Raw genomic sequence first — 16,388 nt, 5'->3', positions numbered from 1 at the left:
TGTTAATGAGAGAAACCAAACGGTAATGGATAGCTACTACACAAGAGGGAGACATTCTTCTTGTAATTGTATTTATCTTAGTCAATCGTACTTTCAACTTCCTCGTCGTTCCATCAGAAACAATGCTAATACTTTTATTTTATTCAAGTTAAATTCAATAGATATCAATAATTTTTGGAGAGATAATTGTTCTACATTATGTAGTAAAAAGAAATTTGAGGATTATATGAAGCACATGACTGAAAAATATAAATATATTGTTGTGAAACAAGATGAGATATTAAGGGATATATTTTTTGTTTTATAAACAATTACATATATAAATGACAACTATTATTATAAATCTTGTGGGTAAATCTGCTTCTGGAAAAAACTTTCATAAATCAAGGTTCTTGTGTAGTACAAATGAGAATATTGTAAATTTACTTAAAAACACCCCGTGATACGCATTGTATCAACAACAACTAGAGCAATAAGACCTGGAGAAGTAAAAGGTGAAGATTATCACTATATTTCAGTGGAGGAACATATGCGATTGAGGAATGAAGGACAAATATTTGAGGAGGTTTCTCTTGGTACAACAAAATATTCACATTGTAAGAGTGAGTTAAAGAAACTAAAATCTGGTGGTGTTGGGATATTAGAAACTAATCCAGAAGGAACGAGACAAATTATTAAATATCTGAGCGGAGTGAAGATTTTATCATTCGGTTTTGATGTTGATGAAGAAACTCAACACAAACGTATGAAAAGCAGAGATGCAAGGATTAGTGAAGAAGAAATTACAACTCGCATTAATGTTAATAAAGAATTTGATGAAATATTTAAAGAAAAGGATTTATTTGAACACATCTACTTGAATGATGAAGAAAAGGAAAATTTCCCTGTTGATCTTTACAATTCATTAAATGATATTTTACAATAAATAAATGGATACAAAAGAAAGAGCAAGAAGATTTAAGGAACATCAAGAGTTGGTTTCAAAAGTTGTAAAACAACAGGAAGACATAAAGAAGAAACGCAGACAGAAACTAACGGGCGAAGAAGCATTTGAAAAAAACAAGAGAAATTTTTTAAACCACTTTTAAAAACTTCCCAAGAAAAAATGAAAGATGTTTCCACAGTTCCCACAGTAGAATATACTCCCAGAAAGCTCCAAATGTTAAAAGATTTCAGTCAAATGACGGAGGAAGAATTAGAGCATATTGGAGAATTAGAACATGATGAAGGTTTATTTCAACAACTGGAAGAGATTAATCAACCCCCTGATTATATTGTGAATGCTGTTCAAAACAATGAATATTCAGCAGATTCAAAAACCAAAGCAGGACTCATTCCAACAGAACAACCAGCAATATTTCATCTTGTTCAAGAAAAGGTATTGATATTTAATGATGAATTAAGGTTCTTAAGTTCTGCTCAACCCCCTGTTAAACTAACTCCGAGATTCATGTTTCTTCTCACAAAAGATGGAAGGCAAGGTTCAACTGTGAGGGATGAATCAAAGTATATTGATAAACCATTGGATATGGAAAATAATGATGATAGAGTATATATTGATTTGCTGAACACTCTAAATTATAAGGTTATTCTTTCTGGTAAAAGTAGGAAGAATGAGAAGGAGAAACACATTATTCAGGCTTTAAGTATCCTTGGTTCAGGTATTAGTTTTCTTCCAAATGACCCATCGCAATTAGTTAATAGACTGTTATTGTTGTTCGGCAGTAAGAAGGCTGGAAATAACAATTGTTTTAATGAAGCATCAGCCATTTTAGACCAGTTGATGAACATGAAAATAATTAATAAATCTCAATATAAAGACATTTTATCTCATATTAAATAAGATGAGAAGCACAATCCTGAGTTTTAATTTCACAACAAGCGACCACACATCTTCATTCCCATACCCACTACAACTTGACACAACAAAAGAATATGAGGCATCTTTATTGTCCATGGAGACTTATAATACCTTATTTAATATAACCGAGAAAAATGACAAGTTTAGTTATAATCCGGGAAGTGGATACAAAACGATAACAGTCTCACCCGGAGCATACGAGATTTCTCAAATATCTTCCGAAATTGCTCGTCTTATGAAAGAACAGGGTGATGAACCAAAAAATATTGTTATAAACATTCAAAAACATACTTCAAAATCAACGATTAAAGTTAAAAATAACTACAAGGTTGATTTCACAATTGATAATTCATTTAGAGAGTTATTAGGTTTCTCCTCAAAAAAGATTGAAACTAATGGGACGTTTTACAGTGATAATGTCATTCAAATATCCTCAGGAATAAATTCGGTGTTAATTCACTGTGATTTGATTGATGGTGCTTATAATGATGGATTAAAAACAAATACAATATTTTCATTCAGCGCATACTCAACCCCAATTGGTTATAAATTCAATATGGAGCCTAAAAATTTGGTTTATCTACCTGTGTCAGGAAAAACCATACACAGAGTAAATTTTAGGATAACCGACCAAGATAATCGTGTGATCTCTTTTAATGGAGAAGTTATATCCATCAGAATTCACCTACGTGAAGTTTTTCAATAAATAAATACGATGGTTATTGTGAGGAAGCACGAGTTGGGAAAATATAAAATAATTACAGGGGATGGGATGTTCCTTTCCCCGTACTACAAGGGTGAAGGTATGTATCTTGGTAGAGGATACTATAAACCTAAGAGACAAAGGGGTGTTGGACATCAATTTAGAGGAGATGGGATAATTGATACTCTCATGGGTATTGGTTCAACTATTCTTAAACATAAAGACCTAATTGGTTCAACTGCTTCTGCTGTGGGAAATGTAGCAGGTGCTGTAAAGAGTATAAAAGATGCTCAGAAAGAATCTCATAAATTACAAGCAATAAAAGAAATTAAGAAAGGTAAAACTCAGTTGTCCCCCAAGAACGACAGAAAATAATTCAAATACTTGGATCAGGGTTTCAAAAGTTTTAACATCTTTTTCCTAAATAAATACAAGTATGGAAGCAATTGATAGTATCTATGATTTGGATGATACTATTATTATCTCAAACTCCACTAAAAAAGAAGATTACTTCAAGGTAAATGCAATAACTGGAACAGACTGGAATACAAATGGTACAAAAAGTTTTGAAATAAATAATCAACAAACCTATTTGAATCTCTCCGAAAGTTTCTTGTTGTGTAAATTTAAATTCACTAAGGCTGGGAATAACACAAACGCTACACTTGTAAATGATTTCTTCTGGAAAATGTTTGATAGTGTGCGATTGTATATTGGAACACAAGAAGTTGAAGCGGTTGATTATGTCTCTGCTGTATCTGAAATGATGAAATTTACACTCTATACATTCAGTGATAGAATGGGAAAGGGGTCTGTCGAAGGTTTTATTCCTGATATGTCAACGGGAACAAACACAGACCCTGGATATATTCAAAGGAAAGGAATGTATAATGATGATACAAAAGCAGAAAATAGTTTTACTGTGGCAGTTCCTCTTAAAGGTATATTTGGATTTTGTGATTATGATAAAGTTCTGTATGGTCTTAAAATTAGATTTCAACTACAAAGGAATGATAATGAAAATAGATTGCTTTTTGGTGTTGGTAATGCTTTTAGTGATCAGAATAAATTTGTAATTGAGGAGATGAGTTGGTATATCAGTGAATATACTCCTAATCTTAAAACAGAAGAGATGTTGAATCGAAGACTTAACTCAAAAAAACCACTCAGTGTATCATACCTCAAAAGAAGATGTCAACACGTTAAACTCAATCAAACTACTTACACGTGGAATTTGGGTGTTCTGGAAGGAAAGCCACGATATCTGTGGATGATTTTTAAAAAGCCAGATGGTGATACTGCGACTGATAAGAATAATGCATTGAGTGATAATGCTAAGGTGAAACAACTTCGCGTTTCTCTAGACGGAACATTTTATCCACGAGATAGATTGGAAATTAATTGGGAAAAAAATGATTTTGCTGAAGCAGACAAGTCTTACCAAAAGGTGTGTGAAAGTAATGGTAATAAAGAACCTATTTTAGATATGACAGCATTTAAAAGTTTGTATACAATCTATACGTTTGACCTGAGCGCTCAAAAAGAAACTATAAAGTCTAATCGAGTGGATACTTCCCTATACATTGAAAGAGGAGAGAGTGAAGAAGTTGATACATATTGTTTGCTTTTGGAAGAAACAGAATTGCAGATTAATACAGATAATGGTGTGATGATTAGTCTCACATAATTTTTTGTTAAATAAATGAGTGGCAAAGTACCAACTGGGGTATATGTTAATCAAATCAATCTTCATAAACTATCATCTTGTGTTCAAAATCAAAAGCCTTGTACGATTAACGTTAATACAATTCAGAGAAAAGGAGCAGTAAGAATTGATGTTTTGCTCACAAGAGAACAGGTTAAAATCTTGAATGACACTGGCTCACTTAAAATTAAAATGACAAAACCAATGTTGAAAAAATATTCAATAAGAGAGACGAGTGGAGGATTTCTCCCATTTCTAATTCCTTTATTTGCTGGTTTAAGTGCGGTTGGAGCATTGACGGGTGGTATTTCAACAGCGGTCAAAACTGCCAACGAAAGGAAGGCTCAACTCCAGGCTCAAAAAGAATTGGAAAGACATAACAAAGAGTTGGAGAAACAAATTAGTGGAAGTGGTGTAATTGTAGATTTTGCTGAAAAACTTGAAGGTCTGCCTGATAAAGCGAGATTGTTAGTTGGAGATATGCTTTCTTCTATAGCACAAGCAGGTGTAAAATTAACGAAAAGAGGTAATGGATTATATCTTTCTAATAAATAAATGAGCATTGATGAGTGGTTGAAAGAATTTGGAAAGAATACAACATCAAATTTACAACTTGTCAAATATTGTAAGAAATTAAAAATTCATAATGTGGTTATTTGTATGAGAGATGAATTAACAAATGTGTCGAAACATACAAAGAATATTATTATGAACTTAGAAGATAATGATGGGAACGGTTCTCATTGGGTTTGTATTTTTAATAGTCAAGACAAATATTATTTTGATAGTTTTGGTCTTCCACCACCTGTTGAAGTCATAAAATTCTTACAGAATGGTGTTTATCAAACATTTCAAGTCCAAGAATTAAATTCCAAGTGTTGTGGTCAATTATGTCTATATGTGTTATTTCAACTCAACAAAAATAAAAAATTTTATGATATTATTTTTAATCTAATATAAATGACTTATGTTGGTAAAGATGGTTCTATCTTTGGTGTATCTCAAGAACTGGATATTGATTTATCAAATTATTACACAAAGGCACAGGCTGAACGATATAAATATAATATAAACAAAAATATTAACATGAAAAATGCTTATAAATTAAAAAATTATCCAAGCCCGACTGACGCGAATGACTTGGTGAGATTAAGCGATTTATCACAATATATATACTTAAATAAAACGGCTGTGTATTCTAAAGATACAGAAGTGTTGATATTATCTCCAGGTCATACAGAATTCACAGTTCGAATTAAAATAAATTTTTATAAAGAAGGGCGTATCGTTTGTATGAGAATAGAACAATGGGGGTATGATATGAATGATTTAGGGTATAATTGGTCATTTAAAATTAACCTCGAAGACCTGGAACAATTAAATCAGTCTCGTAAGGAAGAATATTATCCACTTGGTATCGAGAATGAGTTTTGTGGAGCCACGATTAGTAAACAACAAATAAAAGAATTTAATAAGGGTAAATATAATAATGGTTTTGCCCTTGTTTATCTCATGAAAACAGAAAAAACAGGATTATATATAATAAGTAAGGAAATACAAAATGATTTAACTATGGGAAGATGGGGAGGTGTTTCGTGCCATAATATTATTCTAACATATATTTCTAATACATAAATGACAGCAAGAAGGCTTCAAGAAAATTATCATTTCTGTGTTCAAGCATACCTTCAAGAAAAGGGTATTCGGTATTTTAATAAATATGTTCTACAACATAAGAATGAGGTATTTTCAATAAAAGATTGGCATTATGCTGATGTTGATAAACCAACAACTTTAGATTTAATTAGAATGTTAAATAATGAAAAAATTATAAGGTTAAGAAAAGGTAAGGCTCTTTTAGAAATTCAAAAGAAATTTTATTGGTATCCTGTTGTAAAAAAATTATTTTGGATACAGGAATAACAAGAAATCCTGATGAATATATGTATAATATTCTATGGGGTGTAAACGATTCAAGTATAGTAAGGGATGAGGAAGGAGTTGAAGAAGAGAGGGAAGAGGAGGAAAAGGAGGAGGAGGAGAGAGAGAAGGAGGAAAGAGAGAAGAGAGAGAGGGAGGAAAGAGAGAGAATGAATAAATATCAAAATATGGAAACCAGTGAGATTCAAAAAAGAATAGAGGTATTAAAGAAATTAACTTATCTCACCAGGGAGGAATACAAAGAATTAAAAAGTCTATTTGCAATACTTTCGACAAGACTATCGACATCGAGAAGACATGTATTTTAATTCAAGTTTTTTCTTAAATAAATGGAGGAGAGAGTGAAGGCATTTCTAAGGATTCTTTATGTTTTAAAAATTAAGATTCAAATGTGCATGTTGGAAACTAAAAAGGTTTTTGCACTCTGCAGAAATTTTTCTCATAAATAAATGAGTTATTGTCTCAAATGTAAAAAGAAAACTAATACTAAAAATATTTCATATATTAAAAGTAAAAATAACAGGGTTATACAAAAAGGTATATGTTCGGTGTGTGGTTCAAAAAAATCAATTTATCTCCAAACACAAACTCGGAGGAGATATACAAAAGTTTTTATCAGGAAGTAAATTTACAACTACTGGAATACCAGGGGAATTACATCTTCCAGGGTATTCTTTCTGTGGTCCAGGCACAAACTTGGATAAAAGATTAGATGAGGCAGACAATCCTAAATCCTGGAGTAAACCAATCAATAGAGTTGATGAAGTGTGCATGAGACACGATATTGATTATGGGAATACCACAACGTTGGAAGAAAAGCATGAAGCCGATAGAGAAATGTTATATAATTTGTCTCTGATACAAAATCCAACCTTGAGAGAAAAAGTTGATAGGTTCATCGTGAAGAAGATGATTAGTGCTAAATTGAAACTTGGACTTGGAAAAAACTTATAGGCTCTAATGATGCCATTAAGACTGAAGAGCAATTAGCTGATGAATTACATAAACCAATATTCACAAAGTTTCAGAGAAGGAAAGTTTATTCCAAGGAAGTTGATTATATCTGGTCTGCTGATTTGATTGAACTCAATAATGATAAGGGGTACAAGTATGCTTTAACCGTTATTGATTTGAGGAGTAGATATGCGTGGGTTGTCCCTTTAAAAAACAAAACAGGTAATACTCTTATGTTAGCTTTTCAACAGATATTTAATAAAAGTAAGAGAAAACCTAAGAAATTGTGGACTGATGAGGGTAGAGAGTTTTATAACAAGACATTTATGAATTTTCTAAAAAATAACAGTATTACATTATACAGTACCTTTAATGAAGGGAAGGCAGTTGTTGTTGAACGTTTTAATCGTACCTTAAAAGAGAGACTATATAAAAAATTCACACAACTCGGTTCACAACAATGGTCATCTTTTATTCAGGATATTGTGGATAAGTATAATGACACGATTCACACGTCAACGAATATGAAGCCATCAGAAACATTTACAAAATTAAAATATGAAAAAGAGATTAATGTCAGAAAACCTAAGTTCAAAGTTGGTGATATCGTAAGAATATATAGGTGGAAATCTCATTTTGAAAAGGGTTTTACTGAACGATGGACGAAAGAACTTTTTAAAATTGTTGATGTAATAGATACAGTTCCTTGGACTTATAAAATATATGATTTGGAAGGGGAAGAGATTTTAGGTTCATTTTATTCACAGGAATTACAAAAGACAAAACTAAGCAGATAATACACCTTTGTGGACACTCGAGGGCCAAGTCCGAGGTGTATAACAGTATATAATGTGTGTCAAGGGGGACGTTCTTAGATCTGTGAACCCCAAACACAGAATCCTCAACTGAATAGTCAAGGTTTAACTTTTGTTTGTGTGTGTGTGTGTGTGTAATGGGAGCAATAGGTTGGCGCTTCACTCCCTCCTACTATACACCGTTGTGGACACTCGAGGGCCAAGTCCGAGGTGTATAACAGTATATAATGTGTGTCAAGGGGGACGTTCTTAGATCTGTGAACCCCAAACACAGAATCCTCAACTGAATAGTCAAGGCTTAACTTTTGTTTGTTGATGTGTATGTGTGTGTGTGTCCCAACCCTCACATTCAAAATCTCAACCCCAACCCTCACATTCAAAATCTCAACCCCAACTCAATCCTCGCCCAACACAATGTCTTTTTCAAAATGAGATTTCCACCTATATATATATATTTTTACGTTTTTTTTTTCTTCCAATTCTGTCTTTTAAGGCTTTCAGGTTTGATGACGTAGAAAGGGGGAGTAAGCCTGCACTTTCTTCCCAGAACTTTCTTGATCTTGCTCCCATCAAGCACCATCCGACAAAGAACTACATCGATAGGTTTAGATCCCAAAGAGTGATAGCAACTCCAAAAGTCTCCAAAATATAAATAAATAAAATAATAATAATAATAAATAAATAAATAAATAAATAAAAGCCCCCAAAAAAGTTTCAAGTGTCCAACATAAACCCAACTTTCCAAGTCTTCAAGGTATAACCACATTCCCGTTGAGTTTCCAAGATATGTATCACATTGTGAGTTATCAATCCAGAACCCACATTTCAAGTATTCAAAGTAAAACCAACTTACAAAGTCTCTTAAGGATAACTCATTTACTGATTTTTTCAAAATTTGTGAGTCTCCAAGGTAGGCCCCATATTTAGAACCATCTTGGCAGAACCCTTTTCCTGAGTCTCCAAGGTAGTTATTTAAACCATCAAGGCAGAACTCATTTACTGATTTTTTCAAAATTTGTGAGTCTCCAAGGTAGGCCCCATATTTAGAACCATCTTGGCAGAACCCTTTTCCTGAGTCTCCAAGGTAGTTATTTAAACCATCAAGGCAGAACTCATTTACTGATTTTTTCAAAATTTGTGAGTCTCCAAGGTAGGTCCCATATTTAGAACCATCTTGGCAAAACCCTTTTCCTGAGTCTCCAAGGTAGTTATTTAAACCATCAAGGCAGAACTCATTTACTGATTTTTTCAAAATTTGTGAGTCTCCAAGGTAAAACTTGTATTCTGGCTCATCAAGGTATAACTTGTTCAGTGGGTATTGTCTTGATAACTCACAATGAGTACTATTGCTGTAAAACTCTTTTTCAGGATTTTGCTGGTCTCCAAGGTATAACTCTTTGGTTGGGTCATCAAGGACGAACTCGTTCTGTGGGTCTTGGTCGCTCATAAGGTCTTCAACCAAGCCAACAATTTCGCCCCAAGTTGTAGCAAAAGCAGTATTTTCATTTCGTATTTCAGACACAATTTCCTGTGAGAGAAAATAATAATGTATTAATTAAGTTATTTAATTATTAAATGAGTATGCTTCAATCAAAGTTTGAAAATAGGAAAATAAAAAATCTTACCTCAATAGATAAGAGGTTTGAATCCAGTTCATCAACTTGAAGGTTTAGTTTCATAGAAGACAGAGAGTTCCAAGAAACACCAAAGTCATCCCACTCAAGGTCTTCAACCAAGCCAACAATTTCCCCAAAGTTGTAGCAAAAGCAGTATTTTCATTTCGTATTTCAGACACAATTTCCTGTGAGAGAAAATAATAATGTATTAATTAAGTTATTTAATTATTAAATGAGTATGCTTCAATCAAAGTTTGAAAATAGGAAAATAAAAAATCTTACCTCAATAGATAAGAGGTTTGAATCCAGTTCATCAACTTGAAGGTTTAGTTCCATAGAAGACAGACAGTTCGAGACAAGCACACAGAACACCATTGCCAGCAAGAACAAATGTTTAAAATGGAGCCTGGGTTTGAAGCTTTTATAGAGAAAGACTGGTGGGTGTGGTTTCCTTTGGAAATTCCCTGGGCAAGCCTAGGCAAGCCTTCATTGGGAAATTTTTCAAAACCATAACATCCTGTAATTTTCTAGTGATTTCTTTGTGAGTCAGAGATGAACTGGAAATGATGTAAGAGTGGGCGGGGCTTAGCAAAAGTAGGCGGGGCTTAGGAAAAGTGGGCGTGGCTTAGAAAAATACCTTATGAAAAGTGGGCGGAGCTTAGCAAAAGTGGGCGGGGCTTAGGAAAAGTGGGCGGGGCTTAAAGAAAAGTGGGCGGGGCTTCTTGAATACCTTGTGGAAAGTGGGCGGGGGCTTAACAAAAGTGGGCGGGGCTTAAAGAAAAGTGGGCGGGGCTTAACAAAAAATAACCTGTGGCTCAGGAGGTGGCCAGATGAGAGCATTAAGAGAAGTTTATCATTTCGTAATGACACAAATGGGGTATCTTAAAAAATATAAAGATTCAAATGTTTTGTTTGTCAATATTTTAGATGGGGATTATTGTGCAAAGAAAATTAAACTATTGAAGGAATTTGAGAATGAACAAATCTTTATAGGTTCAATGAGTGAGCTGTTCAACCCCCAGGTGTTCAATTCAATGAGGTTCAACCTCCAGGTTAAAAGGGGAGACAAATAAATATACCTTGGGATAAAAAGGGGGGTTTATTTTTAGGGAAAAAAAATATAAATCGCTGAAAATCCCCCATTCATTTACATGGGGAAAAGTGAGCCAGAATCAGTATTCTTACCCTACTTATATTGACTACGTATGCGAGGTTGGGGGCTTGGGGAGTGATTGAGCCAGTACATAATTGGTGGCCAATGGTGTGGGAAGTGGGTTAGGGCTGTATTATGTTTACATTATTATTGTTATGTATGAATGCTTTGTAATTTTTCTCAATTATCGTTTCCTATTCTTCAACTGTTTCTTTTCGATAATCATCAATTTTTTATAATTCATGGGGAGCCTACCAACATATTTTTAAGTGCATTTTACAAAATTGGTTTAATAACAAGTTATTTATTATTCGTCTGTGGAAGACTCATGAGATGTGATATTGTGTTATGGGTGTTCGACGTTGGCTCCCAGAGCCATGGCCTTTGTAGGAATGCCTTTTACTGTGAATGAAAAATATTGTCATCAAGTAATGCTGTGTTTGTAAGATGGCAGTTGCATTAGAGGTGGAGTACTTATTGATTTTCTAAAGACTAAAATAAAATATAAAGGAAATATATACGAGGAGGACGAGGTAGTCCACGTGATGCATGCATGGTACAGGAATAGGAGAGAAGTCAACGATTCCACGATATTTCAGCATGAAATAAACAGTTGGTCTCTAAAACTATTTGGCTGTGTATTGTTACGAGTACTTAACATTCAGCTCTCATCATGCAATGCTGAGTGAGACTAAAACACATTTAGAGCAGACACTATGGAGGTAGGTATCTTTGTACCTCCATGCAATCTCTAATCTTACACTGAAATTTTATACAATATTTCGTTGTGATGCAACTACTAAGAGGTATGCTATAATGACAGCTAAGGGTTGGCAGGATAGTTCAGAGGTATGCACACTTGCCTCTGAGAAATCTAGCATGGATTTGAATCTCGACCCTGCTATATAAACCGTCATCCTGGTGTTTCACAGGCAGGGTGATTCATCGATGTGTGCCGTCCCTGGGATGGACGATAAACTATGTGTCCTGTCTGTCAGCATTAGTTGGTCGATGTTAAAGATCCCACGGTGTCCTTCATGAAGAGGAAGCGAGTTATTATTGGCATCCTGATTAAATTACAAATTCCTGGTTGTCTGCCTGGACTGTGGGTACCAAGTGGTCTGGTCTTGTTGAGGTTCCTTGACACCAGGTTATACTGCTTGCTATCTTAAAGTATGGTTGATGTCTGGGCAGCAGCTTCTGCACTACAAACAAATTAACCAGGTGGTTCAAATATAAATGGCAATCAGTACAATGATGGCTAAACAGGTGCATGAGCCACTTGAAGCAAAATATGCTTTTCATTCCCATACCATTTCTTCTTCTATTAAATGTTACCTTTTTTGAACCCAGGTACCACCTTCCTTTCAGACAATTAATTAAAGCAAATCTTTGGGGGGGGGGGTTGATTAATAGTGTCAAAATGAATGAGATGTTTTGCACTTTGTGATTAGCCAAACTACTTGTTGAATCCAACTGGTACTTGTTTCTTAAAATATTTAGAAGGAAAGGTTTACACAAAAGAATATACAAGAGCATTGTCATGTCTGTTAAAATTGTGGAAGAATGTCACCAAACCGTTTATTGTTGTTGAGTGTTTGGAAAAACAAAAACTGTGATGTTTAATATATTAATATTAATATAATATATAATATATATTTATTTAATGTTTTCAAATCAAACTTAATATATAAAATCTTCCAAAACGACTCTAAAATGATAAAGGTAAAAAATGCAGATAAAATGTGAATAAGTTTGACTAACAGAGTAAATCAGATGATTCTCAGTTACATAAGTATTCAAACCCTTTGCCTAATTAACCCTCAATCACTTCAGAAGTTAACTATTTGTTTGAAAGGTTACAAAACAAGTGTAAGAGGTTTCACCTATGTGTAATCTGTGGTTTAACTTAAAAATTAAGCTCCCCCACTTATCTAAGGAGTTTTAAGGTGCAACTCACTTGGACTAACAACAAGGCAAACATGAAGACCAAGGATCTTTCCAAAGAAGATAGACAAAGTTGTGGAGAAGCACCATTCAGGAGAGGGTTATAATAAGATTTCAAAGTCACTCATTATCCATTTGAGTTCGGTGAAATCCATCATTAAGAAGTGGAAGACGTATCATACCACCCAGACTCTACCCAGATCAGATCGCCCACCCAAACTCAGCAGCCGGGCAAGCAGGAAACTGATTCGGGATGTCACTGTAAATCCAACAACGACTTTGAAAGATCTGCAAGGATCTATGTCTAAGATGGGGGTCAGTGTTAATCAATAAACAATGTCCCATTCCCTTCATGAAATTGGCCTCCATGGACAGGTGGCAAGAACGAAGCCATCACTGTAAAATACGCATCTAAAAGCTCATCTGGAGTTTGTGAAAAGCATCTTGATGACAATGCAGGCAGGTGAAGAAAAGTTCTGTGGTCAGACGAGGCAAAAACTGAACTTGTTGATCTAAATTCAAAGCGTTACGTCTGGTATAAGCCTAACACTGCGCATCACCCAGTCAACACAATTTCTACTGTCAAACATAGTGGTGGCAGCATCATGTTATGGGGCTGATTTTCATCAGCAGGGACTGGTAAGCTTTTCGGGATAGAAGGGATAATAGAAGGTATAAAATACAGAAGAATCCTTGAGGAAAACCTTCTTGATTCAGCCATGAATCAAACTGGGTAAGAGATTCACATTTCAGCAGGACAATGATCTGAAGCACAAAGTTAAAGCCACACGAGAGTTGCTGAATAGGAAGAAAATAAATGTTCTTGAGTGGCCCAGTCAAAGTCCTGACTTGAACCCAATTGAACATTTATGGTGAGACTTGAAGATTGCAGTCCATCGACAATCCCCATCAAACTTGGCAGAACTAGAGCAATTTTCACGTGAAGAATGGGTAAAGATTTCACCATCTCACTGTGCGAAGCTGGTAGAGACCAACACAAAAAGACTCATAGCAGTCATTGCTACAAAAGGTGCTTCCACCAAGTACTGACCTAAGGGGCTGAATACTTTCACAACCAGTGAATTTCGATTTGTACATGTTTTTTGCAGGTATTCCTGACATGTAACCTCCTTCAACAGTGTTTAGTTTGATCTCTTCAGTTATAAATAAATATGTTCATTTGGAAAAATTGTTTCTCCATAATTCGTAATTCATCTAAATGTGGCATTAATTATTGGTAGGGGGTGAATACTTTTGCAGGCCACTGTATATTCTCATGAAAAATATATATCTGCATTTTTCATGTGAATATTCAATCTTGCCGAATGATATAGGGATGTTTTGCTTTCCCAAGGTGTCTTTATATTTAATTTGAAAAAGAATATCGCAAGAACCAAAAATCAGGTTTTAAAAGGCCCTAATTTGTAGTCTGTGCATCAAAGCCTACTATTACCTCAAAGTATTACATTTTCACATACAAGATTGTGTTGATATCCATTGCTAGAATATCTGAACAGTCGTCGGAGAAGCAAGTGTACATCTGCTTAAATTCTCGATGTGACATTCGGTAGAGGTCAATATGAGAGCATTACAAAATTAAACTGAGTTTTAAAAAATGAAAAGGAATATTTTTTTTACAGGTGAGCTATTATTTGCTCACCTGAATATTTTTGCAATGATCCATCATTCCCCAAAAAATTTATTTAAAAAAAATTTCATTTGGAAATACACAAATAGGAATGCACTATATGCAAATCAATATTATATATATATATATATGTATATATATATACATATATATATATATATATATATATATATTGTTGTGGTTACCAGATTCGCAAACCACCATTCAGGTCCCTTAGGTGAGGTATCTCGGTAAGTGCATGTGTAGTTAGGCCCAAACCCGTTGTCTAGTGGGAATACATGTCATTTATACGTGCTGCGACTCTTCAGGATAGCCGTTTTTCTTTTACTATCTTTATTTTGGACCAATCGCCACCACCACCATCACAACCACAACAACAACCACCAACCACAACGCCGCTTCACCACAACCGCCATGACCTTTACCGTCACAACTCGCCACCATCGCATCACCGTCATCTCGCGCCACTCATGGGCACCGATGCTGGACTCGTGTAGGGCGCACGTTGAACAGCGTGTACAAAATCACGGATTTTCTGCTTCAAAACGGATCCAAAACGACACACGCCCACTTTTTGCCGTCCATTCGGTGAGCGGGGGGCGAATTGGCCCCGCCCCCAGGGCGATCGATATATGCAAATTTGTGGATCAAAAAGCCTTCACGCCCACTTTTTCTCGGGCCAATGGGGAGCGAGTTGAAAGGTCAAAGGGAGGGGGTCAAAGGCGAAGTTACGGGGGGATAAAAAGGACGGTGTTCGTCAGTCAAAGGAGTAGTAAAAGTCGGAACGAGGAAGGAAGGAGTCGGAACGAGTAGTAAAGGTCGGAACGAGGCGAAGGAGTCGGAACAGAGAGTCAAGACTTCGCGGGCGGTGGAGCTGCTCGTCGTGTGCGTTGGAGTCGGAACGGAGGGGACGAGCTGTGGAGAGGCGGCGAGTCGGACGAAGGGTGCTCGCGTCGTGCAAGGAGCTGCGCGCCCGAGGGAGGCCGACAGCGCGACCTGGCCGAGGTGGAGACGCTCGTCGCACATAATAAAGATCCTCTATACCCCGAGCATCAGCAACCCCCCTCCTGTTTCCCCCCGCGCTGAGATAGTGCGACCAAGGGGGCCCCGTTCCCACCCCCCTGCCAGGCACTGTCCACGAGGCCCGCGGGTTGCGGGGCCATCGCCGCTCCGCGTCTCATCACCAGACGGGTAGGCCCGACCAGGTCTCGGCCCCAGGCCTACCTCATTCTTGAGGGTATTTCTTTTCCTTGGTTTTGGGTATGTGTTGTCGGCGCCGTCTGTGAAGTAGAATTGTATAAGTGTTGCCGTGTGCTCGGTAGTCGGTATTAGCTCTGCACTGTGTTTTCACTTTTATGTTTGCTTTTTGTGTAAATGGAATTGTGTTTTCTTTTTTGTGTGCATTTGGTGGAATTGTATTTGTGTGCTTCCCGTGTGCCGAGAATAAATGTGCTTTATTGTTGAACTGTTCTCCCGCTTCGCTTCGTCTTTTCCCCATTGAACCCCCATCTTGCTTCACGTAAAGGGTTGGTAGTGGGCTGGAATACGCCCGATAATTAATCGAACCGTCGAGGTCGACGATAACACCGCTCGGTTATTCTGATAGTACGGAACGGGTCGCTCAAGTGGCCCGTGTCCGAAGTCGACCTGCGGCGAGGTGCGATCGCCCGGTCTACCCTCCGCGTGGGTACTTAGGTAGTTCGAATTTGGCGAGCAACCCTATCCCACGCGGGGGCTGATGGCTCGATCGCGGTGAGACCGAAAGGTCCACCCGTGACTGGTTCCCGGCGTTAGTCCGAGAGGGTCACGACTGGATTGTCCGTCCGGTGGGCGACGTGCCGCGATTCGAGTTACGTGGCCGTCGCACGCCGGCGGGCGCGAAGACCGCAACACTGGTGTCAGAGTGGGATACAAATCCATCGCCCTCCTCTCGGCACTGGTATCGGAGAACAGGAAAACGGGCTCTCCTGTCTCCAGCGAAATTCACGGGAATCGGTCCAGGGGTGAGAGAAGCGACCCCGATTCCCTCCAAATTACGAGCGAGC

General features: G+C 36.7%; 3 long non-coding RNA genes across 3 annotated transcripts in view; 1 reads left to right on the top strand and 2 right to left on the bottom strand.

Moving 5' to 3' along the window:
• LOC147028551 (uncharacterized) overlaps positions 1-16,388 on the bottom strand; it is a 119,924-nt gene that overhangs the window by 24,659 nt on the left and 78,877 nt on the right. The gene's annotated exons all lie outside the window — the stretch shown is intronic.
• The window catches only part of LOC147028552 (uncharacterized), a 144,185-nt gene that overhangs the window by 75,448 nt on the left and 52,349 nt on the right, over positions 1-16,388 (top strand). The gene's annotated exons all lie outside the window — the stretch shown is intronic.
• Positions 8,254-12,121, bottom strand: LOC147028554 (uncharacterized). Its single transcript, XR_015057600.1, has 3 exons — positions 9,878-12,121; positions 9,605-9,780; positions 8,254-9,507 (listed from the first exon to the last, which is right to left on the bottom strand). It is a non-coding gene; the product is annotated as an uncharacterized LOC147028554 (long non-coding RNA).

Source organism: Eptatretus burgeri, chromosome 4 (genome assembly GCF_056783735.1).
Source record: "Eptatretus burgeri isolate ZD-2024b chromosome 4, Ebu_testis_v1, whole genome shotgun sequence".
In the NCBI taxonomy this organism is placed as follows: Eukaryota; Metazoa; Chordata; class Myxini; order Myxiniformes; family Myxinidae; genus Eptatretus; species Eptatretus burgeri.
Note: the sequence above shows the minus strand (reverse complement) of the source record. Positions and strands in the feature narration are given on the sequence as shown.